The following is an 11,157-nucleotide window of genomic DNA, read 5'->3' as shown; positions in this document are numbered from 1 at the left end:
AAAAGGCAGGACTGTGATTGCCTGATATTGTTCCCTCCAAAATGCATCCTTTCTAGCTAGTTCCCTGTCCCTATAAATGTAGCTCTCCCCTCCTCAGTTCTCAGTCTTGTTTGCTTTAATAAAGAAGTGTTACTACAGAACTGTCTCCAGCATATTATGTCAAGAGAGCTGAAATCACAAACCCCACGTCACAACAACTGGCGACGAAGGTGGGATCCGGAATGCTGAGGAGCGGTTAAACGCAGCCCTGCCTTAGAGTCCGGATTGTAGCTAAGAACAAGACTCACTGGCCAGCTGAGAAGACGACCCTGCCCACAGGACAATGGAGAGTCCAAGGGTATTGGAGCCCTTCCAGCCATCAGAGCCCCACACGTAGGAAGACTACGTCGAACGCTTCGAGTTCTTCGCAGTGGCTCAAGGGATCACCGATGCCAGCAAAAGAAGGGCCACATTCCTGAGCTACTGTGGGCCTGAGACCTTCAAGCTGGCCAAGGCATTGCTTGCTCCAGCGAAGCTAAGTGAGACACCTCTCAAAGATATTATTGCCTGCCTGACAAGCCATTTGGCGCCTACTGAGACCAAGATGGCCCGGCGGTTGGAGTTTCATAAGAGGCAGCAGCGTGCTGGGGAGTCTGTATCTGCATTCCTAGCTGAACTGCGGAAGCTCGCTCAGCACTGCGACTTCCAAGATCTGGAAGAGACTCTCCTGGATCGGTTTATCGGTGGTCTGAGCAGCAAGAAAGCCAGAAGACACATCGTGGCTAAAAAAGAGGTTACCCTTGCTTCAGCCTTGAAGGAGGCCACTGCCACGGAGAATTATGAAAGAGAGGAGCTTGATGCCAGTCGCAAGGCCCTTAAGCCACAGATAGAAGTTGCGCATGCCATGGACAAGCTAGAGGCTACTCCGAGCCAAAGCCCAGTCCGTGGGGTCGAGTCAGTGCGTCAGGCCTGCACAGTGCACAAAGATCACCGAGGCAGGTGCCCTGGTTGTGGCGGAAACCATGAGCGGAAGAGTTGTCGTTTCCGGGATGCTATGTGCCGGACGTGCGGGAAGACAGGTCACATCGCCAGGGTCTGTAGATCGGCGGCGTTGGGAGCGACAGGAGCACCTAGACTGGAGCATCGCAGACCGTCCACGGCAAACCATGTTCTAAAGGACTGCCACTACGTAACGGAGATCAACGGGAGGGTCGTGCAGTTTCCAGCGCAAGGCAAGGCACATGTCAAGGTGAAGATTGAGGGTCAGCTGTGCGACATGGAGGTGGACTCCGGATCTGGATTCACTATCGTGTCGGACCAGACCGCGAGGACATTCTTCCCCAGGGGTAAGTTGCCCCCTCTGGAGCCCTTCCCGACAACTTTGCAGTCATACTCAGCGGGCCGCATCCATGTCATGGGAATGTGTGCCGTGAGAGTACAATTCCGGGACAAACAGGCGGTACTCAAACTGGTGATTGCGAAGGGCAGTCGCCCCAGTCTCCTGGGCACTGACTGGTTCCCCGCCCTGGGACTGAGTATATCAGGGGTTAATTCAATCCAAACCTGCCCTGAGATGAGCGAGGCATTATGCAAAGAATTTGCTGGTCTCTTTAATGGAAAACTGGGTTGTTATAAAGGGCCCCCAGTTGACTTCGAATTGGACCCTGGGGTGGCCCCAATCCGACTCAAACCAAGGCGAGTGCCATTTGCACTGCAACCCAAGATTGAAGCAGAGCTGGATAAATTGGTCAAGCAGGGAGTTCTCTCACCCGTGGACTCTGCTAAGTGGGAGACTCCAATCGTCACGCCCCTTAAAGCAAATGGGGAAGTCAGGATCTGTGCAGATTACAAATGTACTATCAATAAGGCACTCAGGGGAAACTCATACCCCATTCCAGTCGTATCACATCTGTTGGCTAAACTGGCTGGGGGCAAGGTGTTCGCCAAAATTGACCTGGCACAAGCTTACCAACAGCTGCCAGTAACCCCACAATCAGCGGAAGCACAGACTATTGTCACACATAAAGGGGCGTTCAGAGTTAACAGATTACAATTTGGAGTTTGTGTGGCCCCAGGGATTTTTCAAGGGCTCATGGAACGCCTGTTAAAAGGTCTGCCGGGGGTCTTGCCATTTTTTGATGACGTTTTGATCGCTGGAAAAGACCCACAGGAACTGGTTGCGCGTGTCCGTGCAGTGTTGCTCAAGTTCAAGGAGGTGGGGTTGCAACTGAAAAAGGAAAAATGCAGTTTTGGGGTGACAACTGTGGATTTCTTGGGGTTTAAAATTGATGCATCAGGCATCCACCCCACAGATGCTAAGATTAAGGCCATCATCGAGGCACCACGACCACAGAACAAGACGGAGTTGCAGTCATTCCTGGGACTTACTAACTTTTATCATTCGTTCTTACTCCAGAAAGCTTCGGTAGCTGAACCATTACATCGACTGTTGCAGAAAAAGAATGTGTGGCGATGGGGGCAGGGGCAGCAGAAGGCTTTTGACTCCTTGCGAGGAATGCTGAGTAGCAGGAGCGTCCTTGCTCATTATGATGAGTCGAAGCCGCTGGTCCTGGCATGTGATGCCTCTCAATACGGCCTGGGGGCGGTGCTGAGTCATAGGGAACCGGATGGGTCGGAAAAGCCCATCTCTTTCTATTCCCGTACGTTGTCGCCCACGGAGCGCAACTATGCTCAAATTGACAAAGAGGCGCTTGCAATTGTGGCAGGAATCAAAAAGTTCCATGATTATGTGTATGGTCACCATTTCTCCATTGAAACGGACCACAAACCACTGTTAGGGTTGTTCAACCCGAACAAACAAACGCCACAAATTCTCTCCCCCAGAATGTTGCGTTGGTCTATATTCCTGAACGGGTTCCAGTACACCTTGACCCATGTGCCGGGGAAACGGTTGTGCCACGCTGATGCGCTGAGTCGATTGCCTCTTCCTGGCGGGAGCAATGTGGATCCTGCTCCAGCGGAGCACATAATGATGCTGGAAACACTTCCGGGGGCTCCTGTAACAGCTACTGATATAGCTGAGAAAACGAGGAAAGATGCTGTTCTCTCCCGTGTGCTCACTTGGGTGGGGAGGGGGTGGCCAGGTGGTCCGCATGAAGACAAATTCAGGCCTTATGCGACAAGGCAGTACGAGTTGTCCATGCATAAGGGTTGTCTCCTGTGGGGAGATAGGGTGATCATCCCAGCACCACTGAGAAACAGGGTTCTTGAGACGCTTCACATGGGACACCCGGGAATGGTCAGGATGAAGTCGCTAGCCCGATGTTATGTGTGGTGGCCTGGAATGGACCAGAACATAGAACAATGGGTACGAACATGCAAGGCATGCCAAGAGGTGCGGCCAGAAGTGGCCAGAGCACCAGTTCACTGGTGGGAGCAGTCCAGATCTCCCTGGAGCCGGCTGCACTTAGATTTTGCTGGGCCATTCCAGGGGAAGGTCTTTTTGGTTATCGTCGATGCATATTCCAAATGGTTAGAAGTGGCGATGGTCCCTAGCATGGCATCAGCTGCCGTAATCAAGGTGTTGAGGCAGCTGTTTGCAACCCACGGGTTACCTGAGACCATTGTATCAGATAATGGGGCAGCTTTTGTATCCCAAGAATTCAGGGCATTCTTGGCTGATAACTTCATAAGAGGGGTCACATCCGCGCCCTTTCACCCATCCTCCAATGGGCAGGCTGAGCGCATGGTAAGAACAGCCAAAGAATCCATTGCGCGCTTAATGGAGGGTAACTGGTCAGCTCGCATCGCACGAATGTTATTTTTGCAGCATGCGACGCCGTGTACTGCGACGGGCAAGTCGCCGGCTGAGCTGCTCTTGGGTAGAAGACTGGTAACGGTGCTGGATTATGTCCACCCCGATAAAATGCCAAACCGTAATTCAAGAGCAACCCCCCAGGCTGAGGCTGACACAACAAGGTATCTCGCCCCTGAAGATCTGGTCTGGGTGAGGAACTATTCATGAGGTTCGCGGTGGGTGGCTGGTGTGGTCACCCGGACTAGTGGACCTGTGTCCTATTATGTGACCTTGGAAAATGGGCAAGTTTGGAAGAGACATATAGATCAGCTGAGGCGCCGGGCGCTCAGCAGGGAGGGGTCAGATAATTCATCCCTGGCTAACGACGCAGAGCTGCAAGACCAGAGTGAAAATGGCCCAGAGGTGCAGTCACCAGGGGCTTCAGCAAATGAACCAGGGTCTGCTTGTGGCAGTCCAGCTGTTCCAAGTGGCGCAATTTAGCATAAAATAAAGACACAGAGAGCTAGCATATTTTCATGGACTGAGGGCAACTCATTCAGACATCTTCTCCTCTCCGGTCACTTTTTATTCTCCTTTGTTCTCTCCAGCCGCATGGCTGCATTCCAGTGTCTCATGTTACCTCATCCAGCCAAGGCTTAAACCCACCCACACCATATAGGGTCATCACTGCCCAGAGGAAACACAACTCCATTTAAGGTCAATACAATCCCAATACATGGTAAGGCACAGACATGCTGGTCACTGGGTCAGCAAGGCACCAGGTGGCACTACAAACCTTTGCCATGACTTCCTGGCTCCCACATGCCCTCTTTCTTTATATTTTAAGCATAAATGTCAGTCCCAATGGTTATGTCGAACGCGAGAAGCGACTCTTTTGAGACTGGAGAACCATACAGTACATACAGAAATTAAAGAAGGAATACATTGTATATAGCAACACAAAATAATGCAAATAACTACTATAATAATCACTATAATCAATAAATGTTGAAGCCAACTTCCATCCGGAAGCTAAGAATATAAGAATTCTGATTCCATGCTGCATGGTAGGCTTCCTTTCTAGTTTTTAGCCATGCACTGGTATCGCTTCTATAGCACTGAGATTGGTCACTGTATGTTCCTGTAAGAGAACAAGAGCTATTAAACATGAATTTCAATGTATATTGACAGTTTGGATATATGCCCCATGATTCTTTCCCCTCTTTAATTTGAAAACAAATGGGGGCAGGCATACATACCCAACATTTAGAAGCATGCAATAAACTAGTAAACTTAATCATAACTTGTACAAAAATATTATTCCTCCATATCTTATGATAATTTTCACCCTTAAAAGTCTTATTCAACAACACTGTCCTTCTAGTTCGAGAGTGGCTGAGCCGTGAATACTGCCAGCCAGAGTAGGATTCTGATGACAGCTGCTTGCCAGCCGATAAGGTGAAATATGGTGGTTTCAACTGGACTGTGTTGTCTGCTTCTCTTCCTTGTATAACGGTGCAGCAAAGGATGGCAAGGCAAATGGTTAGGAAGGCACTTCTGCAGTTGAAGGGACTTGCCATGGCTGCACGCATCGAGCTGAAACCCATAAAGGCTTGTCCTCGACGTCCACTGCCGCGTACCCTCGTCCCCACGTGATCAGCGGGACAGGTCTATGCCATGCGGGATCAGGCAAGCGTCTGTACACCACCAAGGGGTGGGGGAGTGCCTCCTCCTTCCTAAAATGCAATTCCGCGGGAGTATGGGTCCTAGTATTTGGATATAAAGAAGGTTAAGCACAAAAAGAACTTGGTGAACAGCTGAAGGGATAGCTGCTGTTGGTATGCTTCGGCCACCAAGCTGTTTTAGCAATAGTGTTTTGAACGTCAGGTGCGCCCTTTCCACTATCGCTTGCCCTATGGAGTTAAAGTGTATACCATGAGTTAATTTCACATTCCACAACATACAAAATTCCGAAAATGTTTTAGAAATATATGCTGGACCATTATCAGTTTTGATGCGCGCAGGTTTACCCATGACTTAGAAACAGCGGATAGTGTGCTGAATGACATGCCGAGCTGTTTCCCCCCTCATGGGCGTAGCCCGTATGAATCCAGAGTGGGTGTCCACCGTGAGGTGAACCTTGGAGAGTGGAGCCAACACAGGTGTGTGTGTGACATCCATCTGCCAACACGCCAATGCAGACGTGCCCCTAGGATTGACAGCATCAAAAGGAGTGGCCAGCTGAGATTTAGAACAGGAAGCACATTGGGAAACTATATCCCTAGCTTGGGCCAAAGGAATAGAAAACTGCTTAGCCAATACTTTCGCAGGGAGATGAAAGGTGTTATGACCTAGTATAGCATCAGAAAAGAGAGAAAAGGCAGAAATGTTCTTCAGAGCTGAATCTGCTCTTGAATTTTCCCTCTGCTAAATACCCTGGGTGTGATGTGTGGGAGCGAAGATGTGCAACATAATAAGGAAACTCTCTGTGCTGAAGCAAGGTCTGCAGGGCGAGAAACAAGGAAAACAAGTCAGAATCCAAGGAAGGAGTTATATAAGACATTGGTAAAATAGCAAAAAGGCGATATACATACTGAGTATCCACAATAAGATTGAAAGGTTGAGTAGGAAAGGATTGAAAGGCAAGAATCACAGCCGCTAGCTCTGCTCGCTGGGCAGAAGACTGTGGAGGGGTAAATAAACTTTTCCATTTTCCTCCCTCTTCCCATGTCACCACCCCCCTGTTTTTCGTTCCATCCGTGAAGAGGGTTAGTGCAGAGGGGAGAGGTGTGAGAGACAAGGGGTTAGTCAAAACATAGGTGACCTGTGTCAGAAATTGTCAAACGGTCATCCTTTGGAGGATTAAAAATGATGACCTATAAAATCAGCCAAAACAATTTGCACGGCAGCATTTGTGATCAATGAATGCTGCTGTTCAGTCTGTGAAAAAGGCATATAAATTGATGCAACATCAAAACTGCTCAAAGTTATAGCACGTGAACGTCCTTTGATAACAATTGTCTGATGTGGATTCATTTGCGGAATAAATGTTCTTTGAAGGGGTATGAGGTAAATGTAACCATTCTATAATGCAGATAGTCTTCTTCTTCCTGGGTAAGGTGATTGAGAGAGCGGTTGCTGAACAGCTTGGTAGGTTTCTGGATGAAACATCGGCTCTCGATCCATTCCAGTCCGGCTTCCGCGCTGGTCATGGGACCGAGACGGCTCTGGTCGCCCTAACAGATGATCTCCGCAGGCAGCTGGATCGAGGCGGGTCAGGGCTGCTGATTCTTTTAGACCTGTCAGCAGCCTTCGACATGGTCGATTACGAACTCCTAGACCACCGCCTTGCCGACGTGGGGATCCAGGGCACAGTCCTCCAATGGCTGCGCTCGTTTCTCTCTGGTCGGGGACAGAGGGTGGCGCTTGGGGGGGAATTGTCATCGCGCCACTCCTTGGTGTGTGGAGTGCCTCAGGGTGCGATTCTCTCCCCGATGCTTTTTAACATCTTTATGCGCCCCCTCGCCCAGCTTGTCCGGAGTTTTGGGCTGGGTTGCCATCAGTATGCCGATGACACCCAACTCTATCTGTTGATGGATGGCCATCCTGACTCGGCCCCAGACACACTGACCAGATGCCTGGAGGCTGTGGCTGGATGGTTACGTGGGAGCCGGTTGAAGTTAAATCCTTCGAAGACAGAGGTCCTCTGGCTGGGACGGGACGATATGGGATTGAGGGGGCAACTCCCATCTCTTGCGGGGGTGCAGTTAGTGCCAGCACCGTCCGTTAAGAGTTTGGGTGTAATCTTCGATACCTCCCTCTCTATGGAGGCGCAGATTACAGCTATAACAAAGGCGGCATTTTTTCATCTCCGCCAAGCTAAGCAGTTGGCCCCTTATCTCTCTCGCCCTGACCTAGCCACTGTGATCCATGCGACGGTCACCTCCAGACTGGATTATTGTAACTCGCTCTACGTGGGGCTGCCCTTGAGACTGACCCAGAAACTCCAGCGGGTGCAGAATGCCGCGGCGAGACTCCTTATGGGGTCTTCGCTGCGAGACCACATTCATCCGTTGCTGTATCAGCTGCACTGGCTCCCGGTGGAGTACAGGATCAGGTTTAAGGTGCTGGTTTTAACCTTTAAAGCCCTATACGGCCTAGGACCCTCGTACCTACGGGACCGCCTCTCCTGGTATGCCCCACAAAGAAACCTACGGTCTGCAAATAAAAACATCCTGAAGGTCCCAGGCCTCAGAGAGGTTAGGCTGGCCTCAACTAGAGCCAGGGCCTTCTCGGCTGCGGCTCCAATCTGGTGGAACGCTCTGTCAGAAGAGACTAGGGCCCTGCGGGACTTGACATCTTTCCGCAGGGCCTGCAAGACAGAGTTGTTCCACCAGGCCTTTGGTCAGGGCGCAGCCTGACTCCCTCCTCTGGCAACCTGCACAGAGCTTTGTTTAATGGTTGCCATTAACTTGATTTTTATTAATTTTTATAATGAAATATTTTTAGAATGTTGGTTTATTTGATTGTTTGATTATTTGATTGTTGTTAGCCGCCCTGAGCCCGGCTTCGGCTGGGGAGGGCGGGATATAAATAAAATTTATTATTATTATTATTATTATTATTATTGTCCGTCTGAGCATATAAATTTCCTGTTGGCAACAATGGTGTAGCAAATACTGCCAGATGCAGCTTGTGTTCAGCACCTCTAGGTGGCGCATGCGGAAAGGTTTCAATGCTTCATCCACAAAATGTTGACAAAGTGTAGGGGAGTTCCGCATGCCTTGTGGCAGAACAACCCACTGATATCGCTGGGTGGATTGCAAATTGTTACCATAACCATTTCATTTATTACGGCCATAGGCCCAAACAGGTAAAAAACAACAGCTTATGCCGTAGGGAAAACAAAAACAAAAACAAAAAACAGTCGCTAAAACACCACTATAACAATAAAATACTATAAGATGGAAAGGCATACTACGCCTTAATTAGCTTGTAGTGCTCCTTGTCGTCGCTTTTGGGAAAGGACAGCGACCAGGAATCTAGCCACCTTCAGGGTCGTGTGGGTATCCTTGTCCTGCAAGATTTGGGCAAGGTGGAATTTTGGTGGGGTACCCTCTAGTTTCTGAATGATTGGTCCCAGCAAATTTGCCCGTGGCACATTGAACAAGGGGCAAAAGAACATAATGTGCTGGAGCGACTCCGGCGTCACCTTATCACATTCGCACACGGCGGGGGCTTGGCCCTTTGAGAATCTATGTCTCAGGACATTGGAGGGGAAAACGTTAAACCTCGCTTTGGTGAAGGCCAGTCTATGGGCAACAGTCGAAAGGGAGGAGAGGTATGATGGGACGCAGTAAGTTAAAGTGATACCAATGTTCTGGGGCGAGCAAACACCTCCCCCCAGCATATAATTTCGCTGTAAGTCGATGTCATCCAGTCTTTGGCGGATCAATCTTTGAGCAGTGATTTGGTCTAGTTTTAGGGAATCTGAGGGAGAGATTCCATAACTCAGGAGTTTGGCATGAATTCTACTAGTCCAAAGGCTAGAGAATTCATCTCGCCATAAGCATTGGACAAGGTAATGGTTTGGTAATCTATGCCACAGTGATAACCAGTAATTGAAGACTTGCTTCCACAGACAAGTTTCTAAGGATGCGATCTTCAATTCTAGTCGCATGGCTGCGTTGCTTACGCACAGGGGGAGCATTAGGAGCCGACGTAGGAATTGGCTTTGCAGAGTCTCGAGGGGAGCAAGATCTGTCATCACGGCCCAGAGCGGGGCAGCATAAGCAAGCACGGCAACCACTTTTGCCTTGAACACCTTTAGGGCCGAGGGAACATGTAAAGCTCCATCTGAAAAGAAGAATCGGAGGAGCGCATATGACAAGGTTTTGGCCTTGTTAAGTAGGTGTTGAATTTGAGCTTTCCACCCCAAATTGTATTGAAAAATAACTCCTAGGTATTGAAATTTTAGGACTTGCTCTATTTTTGCTCCACCAAGCTTCCATTTGTATAATCTCCGGCTTCTGGAGAAAATCAGAATCTTGGACTTAGCATGGTTGATGGTTAATTGATTGAATTGACAATACGTGGCAAAGATCTTCAGAGCTCTGGTTAGTCCAACACGTGTATAAGATAGAATTACCGCGTCGTCCGCATATAAGAGGAGTGGACAGCGGGAATCCGCTAGTCTAGGCGCGTGTATACTTGGAGATGAGTTAACTAGGGGTGCTCGCATGTCACTGATGAATAGGTTGAATAGGCAGGGAGCCAATATGCATCCTTGGCGCACTCCCTTGTTTATTGGTATCGAATTTGTGAGGTCGCCCGCAGGAGTGAGTCTCACTCTGGCAAGGGTACCTTCGTGGAGCTGGCTTATGAGCCATAAGAGTCTTCTATCAATGCCCTGTTTCACAAGTTTCTCCCAAAGAATATTTCTAGGAACGCTATCAAAGGCTGCCTTTAGATCTAAGAAGGCGGCACAGAGGTAGCCCCGGGGAGGGGAGGAGTACTTCCGTGCCAGGTGATAAAGAACTATCGCATGATCGATTGTAGAGCGTTTAGTTCTGAACCCTGCTTGTTCGTGACCAAGATTGCAAATTGTTATATACTGGCAATGTAAAAGCAAACTGTTCCTGTCTGCTGGATCCAGTGGGATGAAAATGATTCAATGTGGCCAAAAGTTAATTGTTCAGAAATAAGCTGTTCAGAAACGAGATGGTGCCATTGCTGCGGATTTTTCTTTTGGTGGAGGCCACTGTTCTACCCACACTGAGGTATCAGTGATCTTGGTTTGCCACGCTGGAAACGTTGTATCGATGGCTACAGGCTGGTTTTTATTTTGTGCTGCTGCCAGCAATTGAGCCTTGTGGGTGGCTGTACCTACAGACTGGCAAATGCGTAGCATCGTAGCTGTATCAGTGGCAGGAAGGTGTATAATCAGTTGTAATGCAGCTTTACAATCCTCATTGGCATTTTCAAAGGCCAATTGTTTGATAATTATTTGTTTGGCTTCAGGATTTTCAATTTGGCTACTCACTGCTGTAATCAGCCTGTCCATAAAGGAAGAATATGATTCTCTAGGTTCTTGTCTGATTAAAACCCATGTAGACTGAATACTGGTGGGTTCTGGGATTTTTCTCATTGCTTGTTTAGCAGCAAGAGCAGTATCCCTCAATAAGATCTGCAGCAGTGTGGCTTGTACTGAAGCCTGAGCATAGGGGCCATGCCCCATCATAGCATCTATGACATCTGCGAGGGTAAGGTTAGGATTATTCCCTCTTGCTTGTTGCAGTAAAGCAGGAGCATAAGCACCACAGGCAATTTCCCATTTGTGAGCTGATGGGGGTAAAACTGTACGTGCCAAAGGCTTGATGTCATCTGGCACCAAAAGCTGGGCTTGAGTTCCTGCTGGAGCA

Source organism: Podarcis raffonei, chromosome 3 (assembly GCF_027172205.1).
Source record: "Podarcis raffonei isolate rPodRaf1 chromosome 3, rPodRaf1.pri, whole genome shotgun sequence".
Taxonomy (NCBI): Eukaryota; Metazoa; Chordata; class Lepidosauria; order Squamata; family Lacertidae; genus Podarcis; species Podarcis raffonei.
This window is presented reverse-complemented; position numbering follows the sequence as displayed.